Raw genomic sequence first — 25,282 nt, 5'->3', positions numbered from 1 at the left:
AATCGCTCAGCATTTGCTTGTCTGTAAAGGATTTTATTTCTCCTTCACTTATGAAGCTTAGTTGGCTGGATATGAAATTCTGGGTTAAAAATTCTTCTCTTTAAGAATGTTGAATATTGACCCCCACTCTCTTCTGGCTTGTAGAGTTTCTGCTGAGAGATCAGCGGTTAGTCTGATGGGCTTCCCCTTGTGGGTAACCCGACCTTTCTCTCTGGCTGCCCTTAACACTTTTTCCTTCATTTCAACTTTGGTGAATCTGACAATTATGTGTCTTGGAGCTGCTCTTCTCAAGGAGTATCTTTGTGGCGTTCTCTGTATTTCCTGAATTTGAATGTTGGCCTGCCTTGCTAGATTGGGGAAGTTCTCCTGGATAATATCCTGCAGAGTGTTTTCCAACTTGGTTGCATTCTCCTTGTCAGTTTCAGGTACACCAATCAGACATAGATTTGGTCTTTTCACATAGTCCCATATTTCTTGAAGGCTTTGTTCGTTTCTTTTTATTCTTTTTTCTCTAAACTTCTCTTCTCGCTTTATTTCATTCATTTGATCTTCCATCACTGATACCCTTTCTTCCAGTTGATCGAATCGGCTACTGAGGCTTGTGCATTCGTCACGTAGTTCTCATGCCGTGGTTTTCAGCTCCATGAGGTCCTTTAAGGACTTCTCTGCATTGGTTATTCTAGTTAGTCATTCGTCTAATCTTTTTTCAAGGTTTTTAACTTCCTTACCATGGGCTCGAACTTCCTCCTTTAGCTCAGAGAAGTTTGATTTTCTGAAGCCTTCTTCTCTCAACTCGTCAAAGTCATTCTCGGTCCAGCTTTGTTCCGTTGCTGGTGAGGAGCTGCGTTCCTTTGGAGGAGGAGAGGCGCTCTGATTTTTAGAATTTTCAGTTTTTCTGCTCGTTTTTTTTTCCCCATCTTTGTGGTTTTATCTACCTTTGGTCTTTGATGATGGTGACGTACAGATGGGGTTTTGGTGTGGATGTCCTTTCTGTTTGTTAGTTTTCCTTCTAACAGTCAGGACCCTCAGCTGCAGGTCTGTTGGAGTTTGCCGGAGGTCCACTCCAGACCCTGTTTGCCTGGGTATCAGCAGCGGAGGCTGCAGAACAGCGAATATTGGTGAACAGCAAATGTTGCTGCCTGATTGTTCCTCTGGAAGTTTTGTCTCAGAGGGGTACCCGGCCGTGTGAGGTGTCAGTCTGCCCCTACTGGGGGGTGCCTCCCAGTTAGGCTACTCAGGGGTCAGGGACCCACTTGAGGAGGCAGTCTGTCCGTTCTCAGATCTCAAGCTGCGTGCTGGGAGAACCGCTACTGTCTTCCAATCTCAGTTGGAAATGCAGAAATCATCCGTCTTCTGCATCGTTCACAGTGGGAGCTGTAGATTGGAGCTGTTCCTATTTGGCCATCTTGGAACTGCCCTGCTCTGTGGTTTTTAACATAGCTTTTAAGCTTTCTTTAGTTACAAGTATGATCCTAATCCTAACCCTATATGTACCAGAGAGGCTAAATTCTATGTTCCCGCTCATTGCTGAGTGTGTGAAAACTCACTAGAAGCTGATATGACCACTCATTCCAAATACAGCCCGGTCCAGGCGGAATTAATGTACAATATCTAGACTGGCTGATTAAAAAAGGGAAGAAATAAGCCTACAGTAACCCAAGAAATAAGCTATTATTTACCTCTGAGACAGAGCTTTGGTGTATTTTTGCTCACTTTATCTTCTACTAACATGTGACATCGTCATTATCTTTCTCATTATTACAGATGGAAGTTCAGGAAGTATCAGGTCAGTTGTAAAGGTTGCATAGCCAGAAATCAAAGTGTGTCTTAATTGAAATAGGGCAAGTCCTTAGAATGTTTTAGAAGCAACACAAATCACAGGTGGCCTTCCACCTCCAACACAGTGACCCAGGTAGAATCCAATGAAGTGGATGTAGTAAATACTCCATGTGGATCCACTCACCTCTGCCACATTCCCCTTGCAGTGTGCCTTACTGCTCACTAGAGGCTGGAAAGCTGGACCACAGCTCAGGTTCCACACAATGATGTAGCTTCAGCAGACACACCCATCCTAGACTTAGAAGGAAAAAGACAACACCATGGCCCAAAGGACATGCTTTGGATGCCTCTTTGTTCCTGCTGGCAGACATAGCCAAGAAGGTACTTGTTTTTCTGTGGCAGTCCACAGAAAACTGAAATCCCAGCGTCCCATTCCTTGCTTCGTGGTGTTGAGAGGCAAGTCAGGGGGCAGCCACGTGATATCATGACTCGCAATGGGGACAATGGACATCCAGGACCCAGCAGACATGAGAGTAGATCCTGCTTCCTCACCTTCCTTCTGATGGCAGGCCAGTTCCATGGTATGATTCCAGTAGGTGCTCCTGGAAGCTCAGCCTAGAGCCTGCTCCTCCAACCCTACCAAAAATTTTGGAAGCCAACTAGTGATGCATAATAAATCCCTTCCAGCTTCAACCAGCTACAGTAGATTGTCATCTTCAGTTGAACTCTAAGACAATGAACATTCTACTTTCCCATGAAAGGGACATATTACTAGGCTGGCACCATGAATCTCATGGGTGTGTACAGAGGATGGACAAGCAATCAGATGGCATTTGTTTCACGCTGAACTCCACAAGGGTGTGGTTGACTCATTCATGTGTTATTTAAGAACTGTTTCCTCAAATCATGGCTCAACTAGAAGTGGAAATGAAAGAAAGGAGGGATTCCCCACAACCTGGGACTGGTTTATTATCAACTGAGATAATGAACGTGAAAACCCTTTAAATGGTAGAGTGCTCATCTAAGGAAAAGTACGGGCACCTTCCTAGAAACAGTGCTACTCATAAATCTTAGCAAAAACAAACAAACAAACAAATGGTATTTTCCTGTCAAATTTTAGATTTAACTCTCTCTATGGGGTGAATAAAGGACCAAATGCCTACAAGGAAGAAATGCCTCTTGAATTTCACCTCAAATTTGAAAACTTGAGTTTTTCCTACTATAATTTAATATGTTTTTAAGCATATTTTTCTTTACATGTCTTAATTCCTATAATTGATCATTTGTTTAAATAAACATAGAAAGGTGCTATTTACCACTATATTCTAAGGCCTAGACACAGATTCTGGCACACAGTAAATATTTAACACATTTTTATGACAATAAACAAGATATGTATTATTAACTTGCACTGTAAAACTCATAGCATTTTGTTTTCTTAGTTTTTCTTCTTTTTTTTTTTTTGAGATGGACACAGTCTCACTCTGTCGCCCAGGCAATCCTCCTGCCTCAGCCTCCCAAGTATCTGGGACTACAGTCATGCACCACCATACCTGGCTCATTTTTAAATTTTTTGTAGAGACATGGTCTCGCTATGTTGCTCAGTGTGGTCTCAAACTCCTGGCCTCAAGCAATCCTCTGGCTTTGGCCTCCCAAAGTGCTGGGGTTACAGGCATGAGCCACTGTATCCAACCTTCATAGCATTTTAGACTGGGAAAGACCTTGAGGAGCTTAAGAATCAATACTAAGACATAACCTGAGACAAAGAAATAGCTGAAAAGTTTCCCTTTTAGGAACTAGAGTAGTATAAAATGATTTTCCCAAAATTAATCTATGTGTTATATAAAAATCCAATATAATCTAACAAAGGAAAGGAGGCACCAGCAGTGACTGTAAAAAAAATTATAAAGGTCAACTTGAAGAAGAAACATATAAACATGTGAAAATAGGGGGGAAAAAAAAAACTTTAAAAAAATCACAGCTGAGATAGATTATCCTATCAGATGTTAACATGTAATCTAGAACTACAGGTATTAAAACATGGAAACAAAGAGTAGAACAGACTAGAAAGTATACAGTTGAACCCAAGCACATACAAGTAGTAAATGAAAAACAGAAAGCAATCCAGGTAAGGGAATGTACAATGAATTTACCAATATGAAATGTTGGGACAACTGAGTAGACATTTGAAAACAAAATTAGAGCCCAACTTTATATTTCTGCTGAAATGCATTTCAATATTAAAGTTAAATATTTTAAAGCACATGAAAAATATAGGCAAAATATTAACGTATAGTTCATTATATTTAGCTTTGTTAGCGAGATAATACTTTTTTTTTTCAATGACCTCTGAACTTTTTATTGGCCTCCTGATCCCCAAAGGGTACCCTGCTTCTGCTGGCTTAATGTCTCAGAACTTTGGTGTCGTTGGTCTCAGACACCACTTTGCCATCCACTCTCCGGCAGGTGGTGGTCTTTTGGATGGTTTGCATGGAGTTGCTGCTGTCCAGGGCATCACCAAGATTGAAGTCCTCGCCATCTTCCAACAGGCGATGGTAGCTGGCGATCTCAGCCTCCAGCTTGACCTTGATGTTCAGCAGGGCCTTGTACTCCTGGGCCTGGTGCTGTCCCTCTGCCTGGGTCAGTGCCAGCTCTGACTCCAGGTGCAGCAGGATCCCGTTGAGCTGCTCTATCTGCAGGGTGTAGCGGGCCTCCACCTCCCTCAGGCTGTTCTCCAGGCTGGCCTTCACATTTCTCATGGAGTCCAGGTCAATCTCCAAGGACTGGACTGCACGTCTCAGCTCCGTGAGTGGCATCTCAGCAGCTCCAACCTTGGCGGTCTGCGTGGTGACCACTGTGGTCTCTCCTCAATCTGCTGAGACCAGTACTTGTCCAGCCCCTCTCAGTTCTTCCGAGCCAGCTCGTCATATTGGGCCTGGATGTCTGCCATGATCTTGGCAAGGTCCTGAGATTTGGGGGCATCTACCTCCACGGTCAACCCAGAGCTGGCAATCTGGGCTTGTAGGCCTTTTACTTCCTCTTCATGGTTCTTCTTCATGAAGAGCAGCTCCTCCTTGAGAGCCTCAATCTCTGTCTCCAGCTGCAGCTGAGTGACATTGGTGTCATCAATGACCTTGAAGAGCCCATGAATGTCATTCTCCAAAGACTGGCACATGGCCAGTTCTGTTTCATACTTGACTCTAAAGTCATCAGCAGCAAGACAGGCATTGTCAATCTGCAGAACAATGCGGGCATTGTCCACAGTATTTGAGAAGATCTGAGCCCTCAGGTCTTTGATGGTCTTGAAGTAATGGCCCAGTATCTGACCTGGGGTCCCTTCAGGGGATTTTGCTCTCCAGCCTCCGGTTCACGGTCTCCAGGCTCTTCACTTTGTCCAGGTAGGAGGCCAGGCAGTCGTTCAGGCTTTGCGTGGTCTCCTTCCCGTTCTGGATGCCTCCCATTCCTGCCAGACCCCTGGCCGTCCCTGCGGCCAGGTCCCCGGACCCCATGCCACCCTGGAAGCTGGTGGAGCAGGACATGGCGATCCGGGAACCAGAGCCCCCCCCGCCCTCCGGCGCCTGCATAGATGCTGGCTGCACTGCTGACTGGCTGGATGCCAGTAGCTGGGCCCCTGGACAGAGCCCACGGACCGGCAGTTGGAGGAGAAGGTGGAACGAGTGGTGAAGCTCACGCTGTCCGGGGGCAGTGGGGTGGGGAAGCGAGGGGACAGAACTCAGGCTTTGCCGACATGTAGTGAGATAGTACTTTCTAAGGATGACACCCAACGTGGGGAAAACAGTAAGACTGAGAGATTTGAAGATAAACTTTAGATTTTGTAAATAAAGTCACTATGGCACTTTGGGAGGCCAAAGCAGGAGGACTGCTTGAGCCCAGAAGTTTGAGAACAGCCTGGGCACCAAACTGAGACCCCATTTCCACAAAAAATTAAAAAAATCAGCCAGGCATGGTGGCACATGCCTGTAGTCCCAGCTACTCAGGAGGCTAAAGTGAGAGGCTCACTTGAGCCTGGGAGGTCGAGGCTTTAGTGAACTGTGATCATGCCACTGCACTCCAGCCTGGGTGACAGAGCAAGACCATCGCAAAAAAAACAAAACAAAACAAAAAAACAAAGCACTGTAAATAAAACTAAGGGATAAGCTAGAAAAAATATTCACAACACAGAAAGAGGGTCATTATTCCTTATATATGTTTAAAATGTCTATAAGTGAATAACAAAACTACTGAACTTCTTTGTAGCTAGGACCTCTTTATCCTTCCCAAATTCCACTGAAACGTCTCCCACTCCCAAATTAAAAAAATACGTAGTAGTGCTGAAAAGCTAGAAAGCAGCAACAGCAGTCTGAAGCAGTGAGAACTTCCTGGAAGGCACTGGAGAACAAACTAATGATAAGCAAGGGAGTTTCTTGTCTGCAGCTCTGGAGCAGAAAATAAAGGACCTACTGAAAAAATCAGGCCTCCAAACAGACCCCTAGATAAACCAAAGATTAGAAGCAATAACAAAAGTTGGAGAGGGAATGAGTTAAGGGTAATCTGCTAAGGAGTACATTTAAAGGCTTAGAAACTACCGAGTTAATTATCTTCCCCCTCCCTCCAGCAGCGACTTCTGGAAATAGCCCCCAGGATAAAGATTTGAGATTTCCAGATGCTTCAATAAGCTATTTGCACACATCTTAAGAAAGCCCATGCAGCCCCACTACCCCTAGTTTCCCCCTCCCAGCCCTGTCAATATTTCCCTTCCTCTGAAAAACCATCAGATGCATATCACACGATGAAAACCTGTATTCACTGCCGAGGTACAGGGATTCTCACTTAAGCTAAGCAAACAGTCTCCAGTCATCTCATCTACTATTACAAACATGGACAACCATTAATCACCAAATGACTGAAGAAAACAGCACAGGAGAAGCAACAGATTCAACAAGCAGAAGTGGTCTCTTGGTAAACAAAGCAAATACACTCAAGATCCTTAAAGTGATTCAATAAAAAAGAGATCAGACTAAAAGCAAACATTTTAGAATGACTAATTGTTGGGAATTAAAACTATTAAAGCCATAATAAAGCAATAGATGGGTTGAAAGGCAGAGCATACTTAACTGGAAATTTGAATTTGGGCTTAAAGTGTAATTTTTCTAGAAAATTACACTATTTGCAAAGTGCAAAGAGAAATATGAAATAAAAATTAGGAGATATTGAAGACAGTTTAATCTTTCCTGGAACTCCTGGATTGAATAAAGATTCCTTTAATGGAGAAAACAAAGAACGAATGCAGAAAATAAGAGAAATCTCCCTATGCCAAAGCTAGATTTGTATAGTACTTATAAAGAGCCCAAAAAGTGGCAAGGAGGACAAATAAAGAATGCCTTTCCAGTGTTGTGGCTCACTCCTGTAATCCCAGCACTTTGGGAGGCTGAGGTGGGTGAATCACTTGAGGTCAGGAGTTTGAGACCAGCTGGGCCAACATGGCAAAAACCCGTCTCTAACAACAATACACAAATTAGCCGGGCATAGAGGCCATGCCTGTAATCCCAGCTACTGGGAAATAGAATTGCTTGAACCCAGGAAGCAGAGGTTGCAGTGATCTGAGATCATGCTTCTTCCAGACATACAGTGGTATCTAGGGAGATATCACCATAGATCCCTAAAGATAGGGAAACAATTTCAAAAGGTTCTAGGGAGGGAAAAAGACCATTTAGTTACTTAAAAGGAAAAGAGAACCTGATTCCCACAGAGGAGTGGATTTGAAGCCCAGTGAAAGCTAGCCCTCTGACAAACATTATAGAAGTTACAGTTTACTGCAATAGATGCAAGGAATATATTCTCAGCAGGGAACACCAGGAAATATCAGGCTAGAGCTGTCTTGAGAGAAGGAACTTTGTCTCCCTAAGTCCTCCCAGATTAGAGTGAGGGCAGGGAGAGATCCCACCAGGACTTGGGAAACTCGAAGGAAGGCTTTAACAATCTTTTATTCCAAACCACATCAACCTGAAGAAACTTCCCTATAATTATCTTACATGGTTACAAAACTGCCTTTCATAAGCCATTTCTCCTGTATAAAACACTCCCATTTCACCTACAATTTATTGCTACACCACCAGTGCTACATTTGCATGGGTAGTAGTGCAAGACATCATTCACGCAAGACTCTGCTGTAACGAGTCTGTGGGAATGCACATTCATGAATGGACAAGGTCTGGGAGGTACTGAGCCTAACAGGCCTGTTTAGATACTACCAGACCATCAAGTCTCTTATTAACAACACTGAATGCAGCCAGGTACAGTGACTCACACCTGTAATCCCAGCACTCTGGGAAGCCGAGGCAGAAGGCTTGCTTGAGTCCAGGAATTGGAGACCCGCCTGGGCAACAAAGTGAGACTCCTGCCTCTACAAAAAATAAAAAAAATTATCCAGGCGTGGTGGTGCACACCTGTGGTCCCACCTGCACAGGAGGCTGAGGCTGCATTGAGCCATGTTTGAGCCACAGCATTCCAGCCTAGGTGACAGAGTGACACCCTAATAACAACAAAACAAACCAAAAAACAAAAATCACTGGATGTTAGAAGACAATGGAACAATATCCTCAAAGAATTAATTTTAAAAAATTTTCTTGGCTGGGCATGGTGGCTCATACCTGTAACCCCAGCACTTTGGGAGGCCAACGCAGGCATATTGCTTGAGCCGAAGAGTTTGAGACCAGACTGGGCAATGCGGTGAAATCCTGTCTCTACAAAAAATACAAAAAAATTAGCTGGGCATGGTGGCAAGTACCTGTAGTCCCAGCTACTTGGGAGGCTGAAGTGGGAGGATCACCTGAGCCTGTGGATGTTGAGGCTGCAGTGAGCCAAGATCATGTCACTGCACTCCATCCTGGGTGGCAGGGTGAGATCCTGTCCTCATCCCTCTAAAAAAATAACTGAGTAAAAATTAATGAAAAGAAATTTTGAGATCTATAGCTTTATACTAACCAAATTATTATTCAAGTATGAAGGTAAAAGAAAGATGAAATGGATGTGCAATGACTCAAAAAGTTTACCACTTTCAAACCCTTTCTAAAATAATTACTCAAAAAGGTACCTCCAGCAAAATGAAAAATGAAGAAAGTACGTGACACAAAAAATAACATGAAAAGTAATAGTGCGAACAAATTTAAATTTGTGGTTAAGTCTAAATAGTTGTTCAGTAATATGGGTGGGAATCTTAAGATGACTGCCAAGCAATGATTCCTAAGAAATCATTTTTTAAAAAGTAGTACAGGGATTGTAAAATGGCACGCACACTTTGAAAAATAGTCTGGCAGTTCCTCAAAAAGTTAAATGGAGAGTTACCATATGATGATAGCGGTTCCACTCTAAACAGCATGAAATATATTCAAGAGAAATAAAAATATATATCCACACAAAACCTTCTACATAAATATTCTTAACAGCATTATTAATAATAGTTAAAAGGCAGAAACAAACAAATGTCCATGAACAGATGAATAAAATGTGGTATTTCTACACAATGGACTATTAGCTGGTTAAAAAAAAAAGAAATGAAATACTGATACATGCCACAACATGGATAAATCTTGAAAATACTATGCTAAGTGAAAGAAGCCACAAAAATAAGTCAAAGAAGACCATATATTATAGGACTCCCTTTATAGGAAATGTCCAAAATAGGCAAATTTATAGAGACAGACAGTAGATTAGTAGCTGACTAGGGCTGGTGGAGGGAGGATTTGGGAAGAAATGGAGAATATATGTTAGTGGGTATGGGGTTTCTTTTTAGGGTAATGAAAATGTTCTAAAAGTAGTTGTAGTGATGATTGTACAATGCTATGAATATTCTAAAAGCCACTTAGTTGTATACTTTGAATGGGTGAACTTTACAGTATGTAAACTGTATCTCAATAAAGTTGTCATTTTTTTTTTTTTAATCCAGAGAAAGTTGGCTGACACAAAGTACGTGGCCAGGAATAGGTAAGGGGGAAAGTATTGTCTTTTGAATGGAATCATATAATTATATATCATGATTAATTATCTGGATATTTAGAAAATTATGAGCTTAAAATTTGGGGTAAAAATTTTAAAGTAACTCCAAACAAAATAGAATTTATAACTTTCAATCACTAGAAGAAAAAATAAGGAAAACTAAGAATTCTAAATAATCACAATAAATATAAATGTGTTAAATTTCCATATTGAAAGACAAGTTCTCAGACTGGGTATACAAATAAAATCTAACTATATGATACATATAGAAGATGTACTTATAACAAGATGACAAGGAAAGGTAAAAAATAAAAGGGGTGTTTCCTTTTGGAGAACATGAAGTGTTTTGGAATTAGAAGTGGCAATTGTACAACATTGTAAATGTAGTAAATGCCACTCAATTGTTCATTTTAAACTGGTTAATTTTATGTTATACAAATCCCACTCAATTAAAAAATAAAGGGACAAGGCCAGGTGCAGTGGCTCACACCTGTAATCCCAGCATTTTGGGATACCGAGGTGGGTGGATTACCTGAGGTCAGGAGTTCGAGACCAGCCTGGCCAACATGGTAAAACACCATTTCTACTAAAAATACAAAAATTAGCTGGGCATGGTGGTGGGCACCTGTGATCCCAGCTACTTGGGAGGCTGAGGCAGGAGGATCACTTGAACCTGGGAGGCAGAGGTTGCAGTGAGCTGAGATTGTGCCATTGCACTCCAGCCTGGGCAACAAGCGTGAAACTCCATCCTCCCCCCTGAAAAAAATAAAAACATAAAGGGACAAGCTGGGCACATTAGTGCTCACCTGCAGTCCCAGCTACTTGGGAGGCTAAGGTGGGAGGACTGTCTGAGGTCATTAGTTCAAAGCTGAAGTGTACTATGATCTCACCTGTGAACAGCCACTGCACTCCAGCTTGGGCAACATAGCAAGACCTGGTCTCTTGAAAAAGAAATTGGAGAAATGCATGGTGAAAATAAATTACCACGATTAGTTTAAAAAGATGAAGAGGCCAGGCATGGTGGCTCACGCCTGTAATCCCAGCACTTTGGGAGGCTGAGGCAGGTGGATCACCTGAGGTCAGGAGTTTGAGACCAGCCTGGCTAGCATGGTGAAACCCTGTCGCTACTAAAATAAAAATACAAAAATAATTAGCCGGGCATGATGGCGGACGACTGTAATCCCAGCTACTAGGGAGGCTGAGGCAGGATAATCACTTGAACCTTAGAGGCAAAGGTTGCAGTGGGCCAAGATCGTGCCAACTGCACTCCAGCCTGGGCGACAGAGTGAGACTTTGTCTCCAAAAAAAAAAAAAAAAAAAGATAAAGGGACAAGAAAATAAATAAATGCTACAAAAAAAGCTGGTCTGACAGGATTAGAATCAGACAAAATGGAATATAGCAAAGGAAACTAAGGCTGATTTTACATATGCACATAGCCACGATATCCCTAGATGTGATATTAATAAATCAAATCCAAGAGTAAAAAACATTTAAATTCAATAGTTTATCAAAATAATACAACTAAGTAGAGGTTATCCCAAGAGTACAAGAATAATTCAACATTAGGTTTCCTAATACAATTCACTACATTAGCCAATTGAAGTAAACAAACCTCAAATGATCACCTCAATAAAAAGCACTTCCCCACCAAAACAATCCTATCTCCTAGGTCCATTCCCATTCATACTGCTCAAATCACTCCTAATTAAAAAGGGTACACAGTTAACTTCCCTTCCTTAACTCAATAAAGAATAACAGACCCTACAGTTAAAACTGTACTATCATAATACTGGAAATATCCAATTAAAGTTATGAGCAAGCCAAGGATATCTACATCATCCCAATTATTTGACATTATATTGGCAATCTTAGCCTATGCAATAATGGAAAAAAGTATAAAAAGAAAATGAAAACCACCCATATTCAAAAAGTATGAGAATAACTCGAGATAGCTACACACAAGACCAAAATTTAAAAATTAACAGCTTTCTTATAAATCACAAATAATCAGAAATGAGTGAAATCCAATTCATTTTTGACAAATCCCATTTATCAAAAATTGAAAATACTTAAAACTGAGTAAGAAATGCCTAAGATTCATCTGGAAAAAAATCAGCACTTTAAGAACATAAAATAACCTGAATAAATGAAGAGATAAAACATTCCCAGATGGTAAGATTTGGCATCAGAAAGTCAACTCCTCAAATTAGTTTATAAATATAATGAAATCACAATCCAAGTTGAAATGGAATTTAAGACACATTGATTCTAAAAATCACCTTGAATGTTAGTATAAGTATACAGCGATAGCAAAGAAATAGAAAATTTTGTATGGCTTACCCTATTGAATATTAAAATACACGATAACACTATAATAATTAAAAGGGACTGGGAATTCACACAGGAATAGAACAAAATAGGGTTAAGAAATAGTTCTGCATATAAGGAAATAAAATATGATTAATAGTGACGCAACTGGATATCCACTTGGGTAAAGAAGTAAAATTCTTACATTATACACACAAAAAGACTTCTTAAAATTTAAGACAGTAAATTTTTTTTTTATTTTTTCTGAGACAGGGTCTGGCTCTGTTGCCCAGGCTGGAGTGCAGTGACAGCACGGTCATGGCTCACTGCAACCTCCACTTCCTGGGCTCAAGCCATCCTCCCACCTCAGCCTCCCAAGTAGCTGGGACTACAGGCACATGCCACCATGACCAGCTAATTTTTGTGTTTTTTGTAGAGACGGGGTTTCATCATGTTGCCCAGACTAGTCTTGAACTCCTGAGCTCAAGCCATCTGCCTGCCTCAGCCTCCCAAAATGCTAGGATTACAGGTGTGAGCCACCACACCCAACCAAAAAAGTAAATATTAAAAAAAAAAAAATTCCCCTATATTTTCTTCAAATATTTGTGTAACCTTGTGGCTTGGGAAGCCCTGTTTAGCTAACTAATGCCCAGAAGGCTAAAGGAAGATAACAGTTTAGATTTCACACAAATTAGAATTTCTGACAAAAAAAAGTGGCATGAATAATAATAAAAAGCAACAGATGTGGCTGGGCATGGTGGCTTAGGCATGTAATCCTAGCATTTTGGGAGGCTGAGGCAGGTGGACTGCTTGAGCCCAGGAGTTCAAGACCAATCTGGGCAACATGGCGAAACCTTGTCTCCACCAAAAATACAAAAAATTAGCAGGGTGTGACGGCATGTGTCTGTAGTCCCAGTTACTTGGGAGGCTGAGGTGGGAGGATCACCTGAGCCCAGGAGGTTGAGGCTGCAGTAAGCAATGATCACACCACTGCACTCCAGCCTGGGCAACAGAGTGAGACCCTGTCTCAAAAAAAATGAATGAATTAATTAAAAATAGATGTCTAATAAGCATATTTAAAATGTTCAACTTTAATGATCACAGAAATGCAAATAAAAACAATTTGCTCTTTTTCACATGTTCAGGCTCCCCTGAATATTATTTATAGCTGGTGTTCTCTCTGACCAGTTGGTGCCCATGCCAAATTGGTTTTTATTATTCCAAATATCTCCCACCCCAAACAAGTTGGCAAATATCAAAAGAAAATTTGAGTATTTGCAGAAACAAATCTTGTTATATGCTGAAACACCATTAGGATGCAAACTGGTATGAACTTTTTTGTATAACTTTGGCAGCAACACCAAAAGCCTTAAAAACATATGTGGAACCACAAAATAATTATTAGAACTAGTAAATTAGGTCAACAAAGTTATAGAATACCAGAGAAAGGATATAGAACTTATTTGGAGGCTGGGCATGATGGCTGACGGATGTAATCCCAGCAATTTGGGAGGCCGAGACAGGTGGATCATTTGAGCTCAGGGGTTCGAGACCAGCCTGGGCAACATGGTGAAACCCTATAATTTTTTTGCATAAATTTTTTATATAAAATAAAAGAAAGAAATAAAAAAGAACTCAATTGGAGTTCTATAACCTGGCACTGAACAATCCAAACATGAACTTAAGAAAATACTGCCATCAAAAAGAAATAAAATAGCATCAAAAAGAATAAAATACTTAGAAATAAATTTAACAAAAGAAGGGCAAGACATGTATACTGAAAACTACAAAACATTGTTGAAAGAAATTAGAGAAGACCTAAATAGACATAAAGACATCCCATGTTCATAAATTATAAGACTTGATCTTGTTATGGTGGCAGTACTCACCAAATTGATCTATAGATTCAACAGAATCCAGACTGAAATCCCAGCTGCCAGGTTTTTGGTAGTTTGTTTTGGTACTATATGACAAGCTGATCCTAAAATTTATTTGGAAATGCAAGGGGCCCAGAACAGCCAAAACAACTTTAAAAAAGAACCAAGTTGGAGGACTCGCATTTTGAATTTCAAAACTTACTACAAAGTTACAGTAATCAATACAGCATGGTACTGGCATGAGAGTAGAGATGTGCGTCAATCAAATATAACTGAGAATCCAGAAATAAACCATTATATTTATGATCATTTGATTTTCAACAAGAGTGCCAAGATAATTCAATGGGAGAAAAACAGTCTTTTAACAAATGGTGCTGGGACAATTGATATCCATATGTGAAAGATTGAGGTTAAACCCTTCCCTCACATCATATACAAAAATGAACTCAAAATGAATCACAGACCTAAATATAAGACCTACAACTTTTAGAAGAAAATAGAGAGTATATCTTTGTGACCCTGGATTAGTCAAAGCCTTCTCAGATATGACATCAAAAGCACAAAAGACAAAAGAAAAACTATAAAAATTGGACTTTTTCAAAATTAAGAAACTTTGTACTTCTAAGGACATCGTCTAGAAAAGTGAAAAGATAACAGACAGAATGGGAGAAAAATACTTTCAAATCATATGTCTGATAAGGGATTTATCCCAGAATGTATAAAGAACTTGTACAACTCAACAATAAAAGACAAATTAACCCATTTTTAAAATGGGCAAAGGATTTGAATAGTCAGCTCTCTGAAGAAAATGTACAAATGACCACTAAGCACATGAAGATTGCTCAATATCATTAGTCATGATGAAAATGCAAACCCAAACCACAATGAGATACGATCTCACATTCACTAGGACGGTCAGAATCAAAGAAAATAAGTCTTGATGAGGATGTGAAGAATTAGAACTCTCATGTTGCAGCAGGGATTGTAAAGCAGTATAGTCCCTTTGGAAACAGTCTAGCAGTGCTTCAATTTTTTTTTTTTTTTCATTTTTTGAGGTAGGATCTTACTTTGTCGCCCAGGCTGGAGTGCAGTGGCACAATCTCAGCTCACTGCAGCTTCAACTTCCCTGGCTCAAGTGATCCCCCAACTTCAGCCTCCCGAGTAGCTGGGACTACAGGCACACACCACCGTGCCCAGCTAATTTTTTCTATTTTTTGTAGAAATGGGGTTCCACCATGTTGCCTAGGCTGGTCTTGAACTCCTGGGCTCAAGCGATCTGCCTGCCTTGACCTCCCAAAGTGGTGGGATTACAGGCGTGAGCCACCACACTGAGCCACTTCAATATTAAACATAAAGATTCCACATTACCTTTGGGAGTCCAGGCCTGCAGTGCAGCCTGGGCGAAAGCGTGAGACTCCGTATCAAAAAAAAAAAAAAAAAAAAAAGATTCCACATTACCCAGTAACTCCATTCCTTGCTAAATGCTCAAGAGGACTGAAAACACATGTACACATAAAAGCTCATACATGGGCTGGGCAGAGTGGGCCATGACTGTAATCCAGTACTGTGAGAGGCCAAGGTGGGAGGATCACTTTAGGCCAGGAGTTCAAGACCCTGTCTCTACAAAAAATTAAACAATTAGCCAGGCATAGTGGCCCACACCTGTAGTCCTAGCTACTTGGAGGCCTGGGCTCAAGCCCAGGAGTTTGTGGTTACAATGAGTTATGATGATGCCACTGCACTACAGGCTGGCAACAGAGTGAGATCATGTCTCTAAAAAAAAACACTTTTAATTAAAAAAAAAAAAACTTGGGCCAGGTGTGGTGGCTCATGCCTGTAATCCCAGCACTTTGGGAGGCCGAGGCAGGTGGATCACCTGAGGTCAGGAGTTCGAGACCAACCTGGCCAATGTGGTGAAACCCAGTTTCTACTAAAACAACACAAAAATGAGCCAGGTGTGGTGGCGGGTGCCTGTAATCCCAGCTACTCAGGAGGCTGAGGCAGGAGAATTGCTTAAACTGGGGAGGCGGAGGTTGCAGTGAGCCAAGATTGCGCTACTGCACCCCAGCCTGGGCAACAAAGTGAGACTGTGTGTCAAAAAGAAAAGCTTATACATGAAAGTTCACAGCAGCATTATTCGTAATAGGCAATATGAACATCCCATGTTCATAGGTTATAAGACTTCATTTTGTTATGATGGCAGTACTCACCAAATTGATCTATAGATGCAACAGAATCCAGATTGAAATCCCAGCTGCCAGGTTTTTGTTTGTTTTAGCAGTATATGAATTTGGCATCCATTATAAGCTGCACCCTGATTCAGATATTAAAACATGAACACGAAGTACCTATTATAACTCCATCAACTGATGAGTAAATAAAATAATGTATACATCATTAAAATATTTGACAATTTAAAAATAATGAAGTACTGATACATACTACAACAGGGATGACCCTTAAAAACATGATGCTAAGTGAATTAAGTCAGACCAAAAGGGCCACATAGGATTCCATTTATGTGAAATGTCCAGAATAGGCAAATTCATAAAGATAGAAAGTAACTTGGTCGTTACCAAAGGTTGAGGGAAGGGAGGAATGGGGAGTGACTACTAATAGGGATGAGTTGTTTTTGAGGGATGAAAATGTTCCTTGAATAAGGGTAGTGACAGTAGGAAGACATTTCAAAAAATTTTTAAAAGAGAAAATATTCAGCTGGGTCTGGTGGCTCACGCCTATAATCTCATCTCTTTGGGAGGCCTAGATGGATGGATCACTTGAGGCCAGGAGTTCGAAACCAGCCTGGCCAACATGGTGAAACCTCATCTCTACTAAAAATACAAAAATTAGCTGGGCGTGGTGGTGCGCGCCTGTAATCTCAGCACTTTGGGAGGTCGAGGTGGGTGGATCACTTGAGGTCAGGAGTTTGAGACCAGCCTAGCCAACATGGTGAAACTCCATCTCTGCTAAAAATTCAGAAAAAAAAAAGAAAAAATTAGCCAGGTGTGGTGGCGCCCGCCTGTAATCCCAGCTACTCAGGACACTGATGCAGGTGAACTTTTGAACCTGGGAGGCGGAAGTTGCAGTGAGCTGAGATTGTGCCACCGCCCTCCAGCCTGGGCGAAAGAGTGAGACTCCATCTCAGGGGAAAAAAAATTCTAAAATAAGACAGTGGTGATAATTATACAACTCTGTGAATATCCTAAAAACCCCTGAGTTGTAGACTTTAAAAAGATCAATTTTATATGTAATTATATCTCAATAAAGCTATTTTTCAAAAACACAAATGCCAAAACTCATAGAACTCTACACTAAACAATGTGGATTTACTGTATATCTTAATAAACTTATCTCTTTTTAATTTTTATTTTTTGGGACATAGTCTCACTCTGTCACGCAGGTTAGAGTGCAGCGGTTTAATCTCGGCTCACTGCAACCTCTGCCTCCCAGGTTCAAGCGATTCTCCTGCCTCAGTCTCCAGAGTAGCTGGGATTACAGGTGCCTGCCACTACGCCCAGCTGATTTTTGTATTTTTAGTAGAGATGAGTTTTGTTATGCTGGCCAGGCTGCTCTTGAACTCCTGACCTCAGGTGATCCTCCTGCCTCAGCCTCCCAAAGTGCTGGGATTACAGGCATGAGCCACTATGCCCAGCCAATAAACTTATCTTTAAAGAAGATTCATATACCCTCTTATCAATTCTAAGTAATCATCCTCAGAAAACACTAAAGAACATCCAGAAGGATTTAGCTTAAAAGATGTTATGGAACTGGTAAAAGGAGGAAATAAACATACATTGAACAGTAGGAGCCTGGATATTTATGGAATACTATGTGGCCATTATGAATGCCATGAGAAATTAATCATTGATGAAAACAGGTAATATATCAGGTCTCAGCAGGAAAGCAGGCACATTCAGATTGGGTAATCTTAGTAGGGTTTAATAAGGGTGTTGTTTATAAAGCAGGGTACAGGAAAACCACAAGCTATAGGGCAGTACTTGGCAATCAGAAGCAGCGGTGAGCGAATAGTTATCAAACTCAGGGAAAAAAGCAGTGTGCCGAGAGCTGCTAGGTAGCCTGTGGAGGGACGCAGACAACCAGCAGAGACCCAGCAGGGAGGAACCCTGGGGAATGAATGTCCAGAACCTGCTCTCCTCTCACCCAACAGCCTCATGCTGATGACACCAGTAGATGCGGCCAGTGGGACATCAGATGGCAGGGGGGCCCTTAATAAGTCCATGCAGGATCAGGGTGGAGAGGGAATGTGAAGGACAAATGGAAGGTATCCAGCACAGATGGTCACAGCAGGAAACAAAAAGAGTAGTTTACAAGAGAGTATGCTTTAAAAAACAATTACAGATAATATATAACTTAAATTCTGGAACAACTGTGAGGCCAAGGTGGGTGGATCACCTGAGGCCAGGAGTTCGAGGCCAGCCTAGCTAACTTCGTGAAACCCTGTCTCTACTAAAAATACAAAAATTGGCCAGGCACAGTGGTGTGCATACCTGTAAACCCAGTTACTCAGGAGGCTGAGGCATGAGCATCGCTTGAACCTGAGAGTAAGAGGTTGCAGTGAGCTAAGGTTGCAGTGAGCTAAGATCACGCCACTGCACTCCAGCCTGGGGGACAGAACAAGACTCTATCTCAAAGTAATCATAATAATAAATAAAAGTTTTTTCTACAAATGTCGGGTACTGCTTTTATGAAATGGAAACTATGTTCACTATTTTTTAAAGGAACTCAACAGGGCAACAGAATAATTAAAATTCCAACTCTCAGTAAACCCTATTTATCCTTCCCCAACTAAGTTTGCTCAAGACAGTAAATAAATAAAAGGTGACCTAACATTATTACATGGATACTATAATTCATTTCAAAGTCATCAATAACAGGAAGGGCACAATTTACTAAGATTCTTACAAATCACTTTCATTCTTCAAGTACTTGTAATAGTTATGAGATCACAGCATCCTACAATTCACAGGTCAAGTACTGGATTGCTTCTAGCTTGTTATAAAACTTTAAAAGGAAGGAAACTACCATGATTTGGTTTCCACATGATGTTACATTGGCACAGCCTTGAGTGTTTTAATAGGTACAGCTACTACCACTCGCCCCCAAAGCCAGAGCAAGCGATTTTGACAAGTGATTTGAAAAAACACTGTTTTGTTCTCTGCATAATTTCATTTCCCCAGGTTCAGGCAGGAAGTCAGGTTCTTAGTAATTCTTTGTCTCAGTATTTTGTTTTCACAAGGCAGAAAGTAGCATTTTTCTGGGGGTAGGTATATCTTAGTCTCAGGAATGGGATTGCAAAGGTTTGAAACAGACACACTCCTGTATCCCCAGATAAAGAATCAATGGGTCCATATTTCATGACATCCAAGAAACCATCAATTATAAGCAGTATCCTGATTCAGATATTAAAACATGAACAAAAACTACCCATTATAATCAATAAAACACAGTACGTTATTTAAGGTGATCATTAACATTTGGAATTTTTTAAAAGTATTTTTAGTTTAAAAGGCTCATACTACTGATGACAGTTTCAACCAGTAGAACTTTGGGGAAGATAACTTCAGACTATGTCACAAAACCCTTAGATTTATATACCCTTTAGCCCAACAATTCTACCTCAAGGAACTTTTCCTCAAGAAAAGCACTGGACAAATGTGGAAAGACAGACAAAGAAAAAGATTGCTACAGCACTGGTTATGCTAGTAAACCCTAGAAACACATTAGTTTTAAAATAGAAAACTGGGGAAACCAGGTATGGTACTCCTTTACGACAGAAAACGGTAATAATTCAAAAGGTCCAAGACCCTGAAAAATGTTCACGGCATAGTAAAAGCAAACAGCATATCACAGATCAGTTAGAAAAAAATCATGAGAAAATACATGCAAAGAAAAAAGTATAAAAGGAGTTTTAGAAAGAACTGAGAAAATGGAAAGAGAAAATTCGAATTAAACAAAAATCTTCTGGCCGCAACGGCTCATGCCTGCAATCCCAGTGTTTTTGGAGGCCTAAGGAGGAGAACTGCTTGAGGCCAGGAGCTCAAGGCTAGCCTAGGCAACACAGTGAGACCCCCGTTTCTAAACAAAAAATTAGCTGGGAATTGGCGGTGCATGTCTGTAATCCCAGTTCCTCAGGAGACTGTGGCGGGAGGATTGTTCGAGCCCAGGAGTTCCAGGTTGCAGTGAGCTATGATTGTGCCACTGCACTCTCCAGCCTGGGTGACACAGTGAGACTCTGTCTCAAAAAAACTCCTTAGGTAAGGTCTTGGTTGGTGTGCAGGGCAAGTGCAGGTGGTTCTGCAGCCAGAAACTATCAAACCTTCTAGCTCCCTGGACCTGATCTTCCACAGCTCCCTCTCCTCACGTACTTGTCGGGGCGGGGCAGGGGGCAGCTATGTTGATCAGGAGTGAATTCAAAGTTGGTCTACCATGAACTGGAAGATGCTTGAATACTCATCCCTGCTGCTATAATATCTTGGCAGAGAAACCATTAATTCTCTGTCTGGCATTTGCTGGAGTTAAAATATACCAAAGGAAAAGGCTGGAAGCAAAACAGCAAAACTGGAAGCTGAAGAGAGGCATCAATGAGAGAAGGAGATAACTGAAGAGTAATCCAGGGTATTTTGCTAAGCATTTCACGCACAGCTGTGTTGTTTGGGTCCTGACAACTCTATGAGATACTTTCGAATTGAAAGAATGGCTCACACTGTACATGGTGAAGAGCAGAACCAGAAACTGAACACAGGTCAAATGCATTCAACCACAGTGAGCTGTACTGCCTTCCTGAATTCGCAATGTAAAAGTTAGTCTGAGTGGACTGCAGCTGAGAAGAGAAGACAATTATCCAAAAATGTGTCCGAGGATACACTCCCAACCTATACTTTTAAAATAATGTGATTTTTTTTTTTTTTTTTGAGACAGGGTCTCACAATGTTACCCAGGTTGGAATGCAGTGGCACAATCCCAGCTCACTGCAACCTCGACCTCCTGGGGTCAAATGATCCTTTCGCCCCAGCCTCCCGAGTAGCTGAGACCACAGATGCCCACCACCATGCTGGGCTAATTTTTGTATTTTCAGTAGAGATGGGGTTTCGCCATGTTGGCTGGGCTGGTCTCAAACTCCTGGGCTCAGGCAATCTGCTGGCCTCAGCCTCCCAAAGTGCTGGGACTGCAGGTGTGAACCACCACGCCTGACCAACAATGTATAAATGTTTATTTTTATAAACTTTTAAGAGAGCTATCATTTTATTTTGGTTAGGTGAGGTGGCTCACACCTGTAATCCCAGCACTTTGGGAGGCTGAGACAGGTGGATCACTTGAGGTCAGGAATTCGAGACCAGCCCAGCCAACATGGCGAAACCCTGTCTCTATGAAAAATACAAAAATTAGGTAGGCGTGGTGGTGCACGCCTATAATCCCAGCTACTTGGGAGGCTAAGGCACCAGAATTGCCTGAACCCAGGAGGCAGAGGTTGCAGTGAGCTGGGATTGCACTACTGCAATTCCGGCCTGAGTGACATTATGAGACCCACTGCACTCCAGCCTGGGCAACTGAACCGAACCAGACTCTGTCTCAAAAAAAAAAAAAAAAAATTGTATTTTGTTTACTAAAATACCTTTGTAAAAATGGGGAGGAGTCTCCTGAAACTTACGTGAATTTTCCTTATTTGAGAGAACACACCAGGTGCCCAGTACACTGGGAGAAAACACACTCATATGAAGGCACATCATTGTGATATTTTAGATCTCTGGGAAAAAGAAGGTTCAACACATTTCCAGAAGTCGGGGGGTAGAGGGAGATAAATAATTGAAATAAAAATTTTTACAGCCGGGTGCAGTGGCCCACGCCTATAATCCCAGCACTTTGGGAGGCCGAGGTGGGCAGATCACTTGACTTCAGGAGTTCGAGACCAGCCTGAGCAACATGGCGAAACCCTGTCTCTACAAAAAATACAAAAAAATCATCCGCCAGGCATGGTGGCCCATGCCTGTGGTCACAGCTGCTTGGGAGGCTGAGGTGGGAGGATCACTTGAGCCCAGGAGGGGTAGGTTGCACTGTGATCATACCACTGCACTCCAGCCTGGTGACAGATAAGACACTGTCTCAAACAAAACAAAACAAAACAAAATTAAATCAGAATAGCTAAAGGACAATAAAAGAATACATTTTAAATTCTGAAGAAAAACATTTTCAGTCTAACACTCTCCCTAGTTGAACTAGGAATTGTGTATAGAATCAAGCTATTCTGAAAGGTGCAAATTTCCATTTCCACATGCATGCTTTCTTAGAAAACTACAAGAGGCTGTGTGTCCCCCCAGTGGGAGCAAAGCAAGACAGAGGACACTGGACATGGGAAGCAGAGGATCCAACCCAGGAAAGAAAGGAAGAGAATCTTCAGAGTGATGGTGCAGGAGAGCCCAGTCGGCCAGCTGTGTGCAGGCCACCAGGCCAAAGGCTCCCAGAGAGGCCAGTCATGAAGACGATTCTGATAGAATACCCGATGTCTCTCAGCTTCTTGATAGGAGACTTAAACAACTAGGGTTAAATTAGTGACTAAATATCTGGAGAAATTATGAAATGAGAAAATAGAATTACTAACACCAGGGCAAACAAGAAATTGGGCAGGAAAGGAAAAGCATTCATAGTCTACTCAGTGGGTCAGTTGTAAGTGGTATTTACAGTGTCATAGGTCAACACTGGCTGCTGATCTAACCCAAATCACCTGAAGACTATACAGATGCCCCTTGACTTAACAATGAGGTTACATCCTGATAAACCCATCCTAAGTGGAAAGTATCCGAAGTCAAAAATGCATTTAATACCCCTAGCCTACCAAACATCATAGCTGAGCCTAGCCTATCTTAAATGTGCTCAGAACACTTAGGTTAGCCTACAGCTGGCAGAATCACCCGGCAGCACAGCATGCTGGAGAGGACGGGTGGTTTGCGCTGGTGATGGCGTGGGTGGCTGAGAGCTGACCAGCATCATGAAAAAATATCTACTGAATATCACTAGCCTGGGAAAAGACCAAAATTCAAAATTCGAAGTATGATTTCTACTGAATGCATACTGCTTTTACAACATCTTTAAAGCTGAAAATTCCTAAGTTGAACCATCAGAAGTGTTTGGACCTATATTGGGAGACAGGAAGAGGGTATGTATAATTGGAGGCAGGGAAGAGGGCATCCCAGCTAAAGCCTCATCTTTCAGAGTAGAAAGGCAATGGATAATGTCTACGACTGGGTGGGTGAGGGAACACCAATAAACAGCATTATAAACACGCTGTTTAGAGCTCAAAGAGATGAAGACAGTGGGAGAAACTTATATTTCTGCCTGTAGGACCGAATCTTTAAAATATGTGCATAAGGTGGGGCACAGTGGTTCATGCCTACAATCCCAGCACCTTAGGAGGCCGAGGCAGGAGGATTGCTTGAGCCTAGGAGTTTCAGAGCAGCCTGGGCAACACAGAGAGACCCCGTCCCTAGAAAAAAATTAAAAATTATCCAAGTATGGTGGTGCATGCCTGTGGTCTCAGCTACTTGGGAGGCTGAGATGGGAAGATCGCTTGAGCCCAAGAGGTTAAGGCGGCAGTGAGCCATGATGGTGCCACTGCACCCCAGCCTGGGAGACAGAGCAAAACCCTGTCTCAAAACAAAACAAAACAAACAAAAAAGGTGCATAATTAGCTCTGTCAAAAATAAAAACTATAGTAGTAATAAGGGTGATTTTGCTTACATGTTTTCCCATCTTTTTCAAAACGCTTAATGAAATCTAAAAGGATACATGCTAACATGTCAACAGTGATTATTTCTAGTAATGGGATTGTGGGCCATTTACATTTCTTTCACTTTTGTATTTCCTGAAAAAGCGCAGTACACAGAGCATATTGATAATAAATCAGAAAAAAACCCAAAGGCGTTATACTTCATGCCCGGCCCAAATCCACCCCAAGGTAGAAGGCCCATCTCCGTCATTTTAGCTTTTGTTTGCGCTGCTGAAGCAGAGGAGCCTGCCAACTCCTTCATTTGCACAGCAAATATTTGTTGAACTCCTAAAAGCCAGGCCCTGCAAGGCGATTCCAATACCTTCAGCTTTTGAGTCTCCTGAAGTCCTCAATACTCGCTGAGGGAACCAGCTAGGAGAGGAGCTAAGCCAACACTTCTCATACCATATGTGCATTATGACCACCAGGGGCTTCATAGAGCAGGTCCGGGTGGTATCTGAGACTGGGGGAGCAAGCAAGCTACTTGAGGTACACAAGATTTACTTCAGGTTTCTCAAAGGAACCGCCCAGGTCTTCAGTCACTTCTGCACCATGATGGTGTGCCCATTCTCTAACTCCCACATAGGCTCATTTTCAATTCCCAAATACTTAACAAAAGTCTGTGAGAGATGACAGAGGGGCACTGCTGGGGCAGCTGGAAGCTGTCTCAACTGCTTGCAGTTATGAGCACGGCCCTGCAGAAAGGCAGGCCTGGGTTTGAATCCATGCTTCACCATCCACCGGTGTGATTTACGTCCCCTCTCTAGGCCTTCACAGGGGAGGGCGGTCGTTGGATTACACGAGGGTATGAGGACATCTAAAGGGCTTGACAAGATCCTGGTACACGAAGAAGACTCAAACAGTGACCACCTCTAACTGCTGACAGGACTCCAGTCCTTTCTCAGCTATGAAGGACTGGCTGGGACTTCTGGGAAGATCACGTGAGTTTTCAGCCTCTATGCCCTCCAAAGAAGAGAAGAACGCCCATGCCCTGCCTCCTTCCCAGGAATGTTCTGAGCCTAAGCCAGGATGTGCACAGCACCATGCAAAAGACCTCTTTGGTCCTAAAATAGGTTATGGCACTCAGATTTTATTCAGTAAAATTTTCCTGACTCACCTCAATGTTACTACCAGGGAGATAATTAGGAAAAGAAAGAAGCCCTTTCCTCTTCCCCTGATCTTAGGAAGCTTTATTTTCAGGGAGGAGGCCATCCACGTGGAGATCAGGTGAGAAAGGCACCAGGTGTCTCTGACACTCAACACAAACTCAATACCCACTAAGCCAAGCTTCCTGCTCCCAGGATCTGCCGCCGCCACCGAGAGGACCCAACAAGCTGAATTTCTCCCACAGCAAGACATCCTGAGGATCACAACCCTTTCCTCCCAGGACAGCCCGAGTTTCTTGGACCTTGTTTAGAGTCTTGCACTTTGGGAAGAAGGCGAGGCTGAGCAAAAACGGTTCCCTAAAGCCCGCGGGAAGATCTGAGCAGGCTCCATCCCGAGAAGCACGGCGGAAGCACGCGCCGGGGTCCAGCTGAGCCC

The 25,282-nt window shown here is 42.1% G+C and overlaps 1 protein-coding gene and 1 pseudogene across 2 annotated transcripts in view; both read right to left on the bottom strand.

The window, feature by feature from the left end:
* CMTM8 (CKLF like MARVEL transmembrane domain containing 8) overlaps window positions 1-25,282 on the bottom strand; it is a 131,017-nt gene that overhangs the window by 105,253 nt on the left and 482 nt on the right. The window lies entirely within an intron of this gene.
* LOC750098 (keratin, type I cytoskeletal 18-like) lies at window positions 4,097-25,099 on the bottom strand (annotated as a pseudogene).

The sequence above is a fragment of the Pan troglodytes genome, chromosome 2 (assembly GCF_028858775.2).
Source record: "Pan troglodytes isolate AG18354 chromosome 2, NHGRI_mPanTro3-v2.0_pri, whole genome shotgun sequence".
In the NCBI taxonomy this organism is placed as follows: domain Eukaryota; kingdom Metazoa; phylum Chordata; class Mammalia; order Primates; family Hominidae; genus Pan; species Pan troglodytes.
This window is presented reverse-complemented; position numbering and strand designations above follow the sequence as displayed.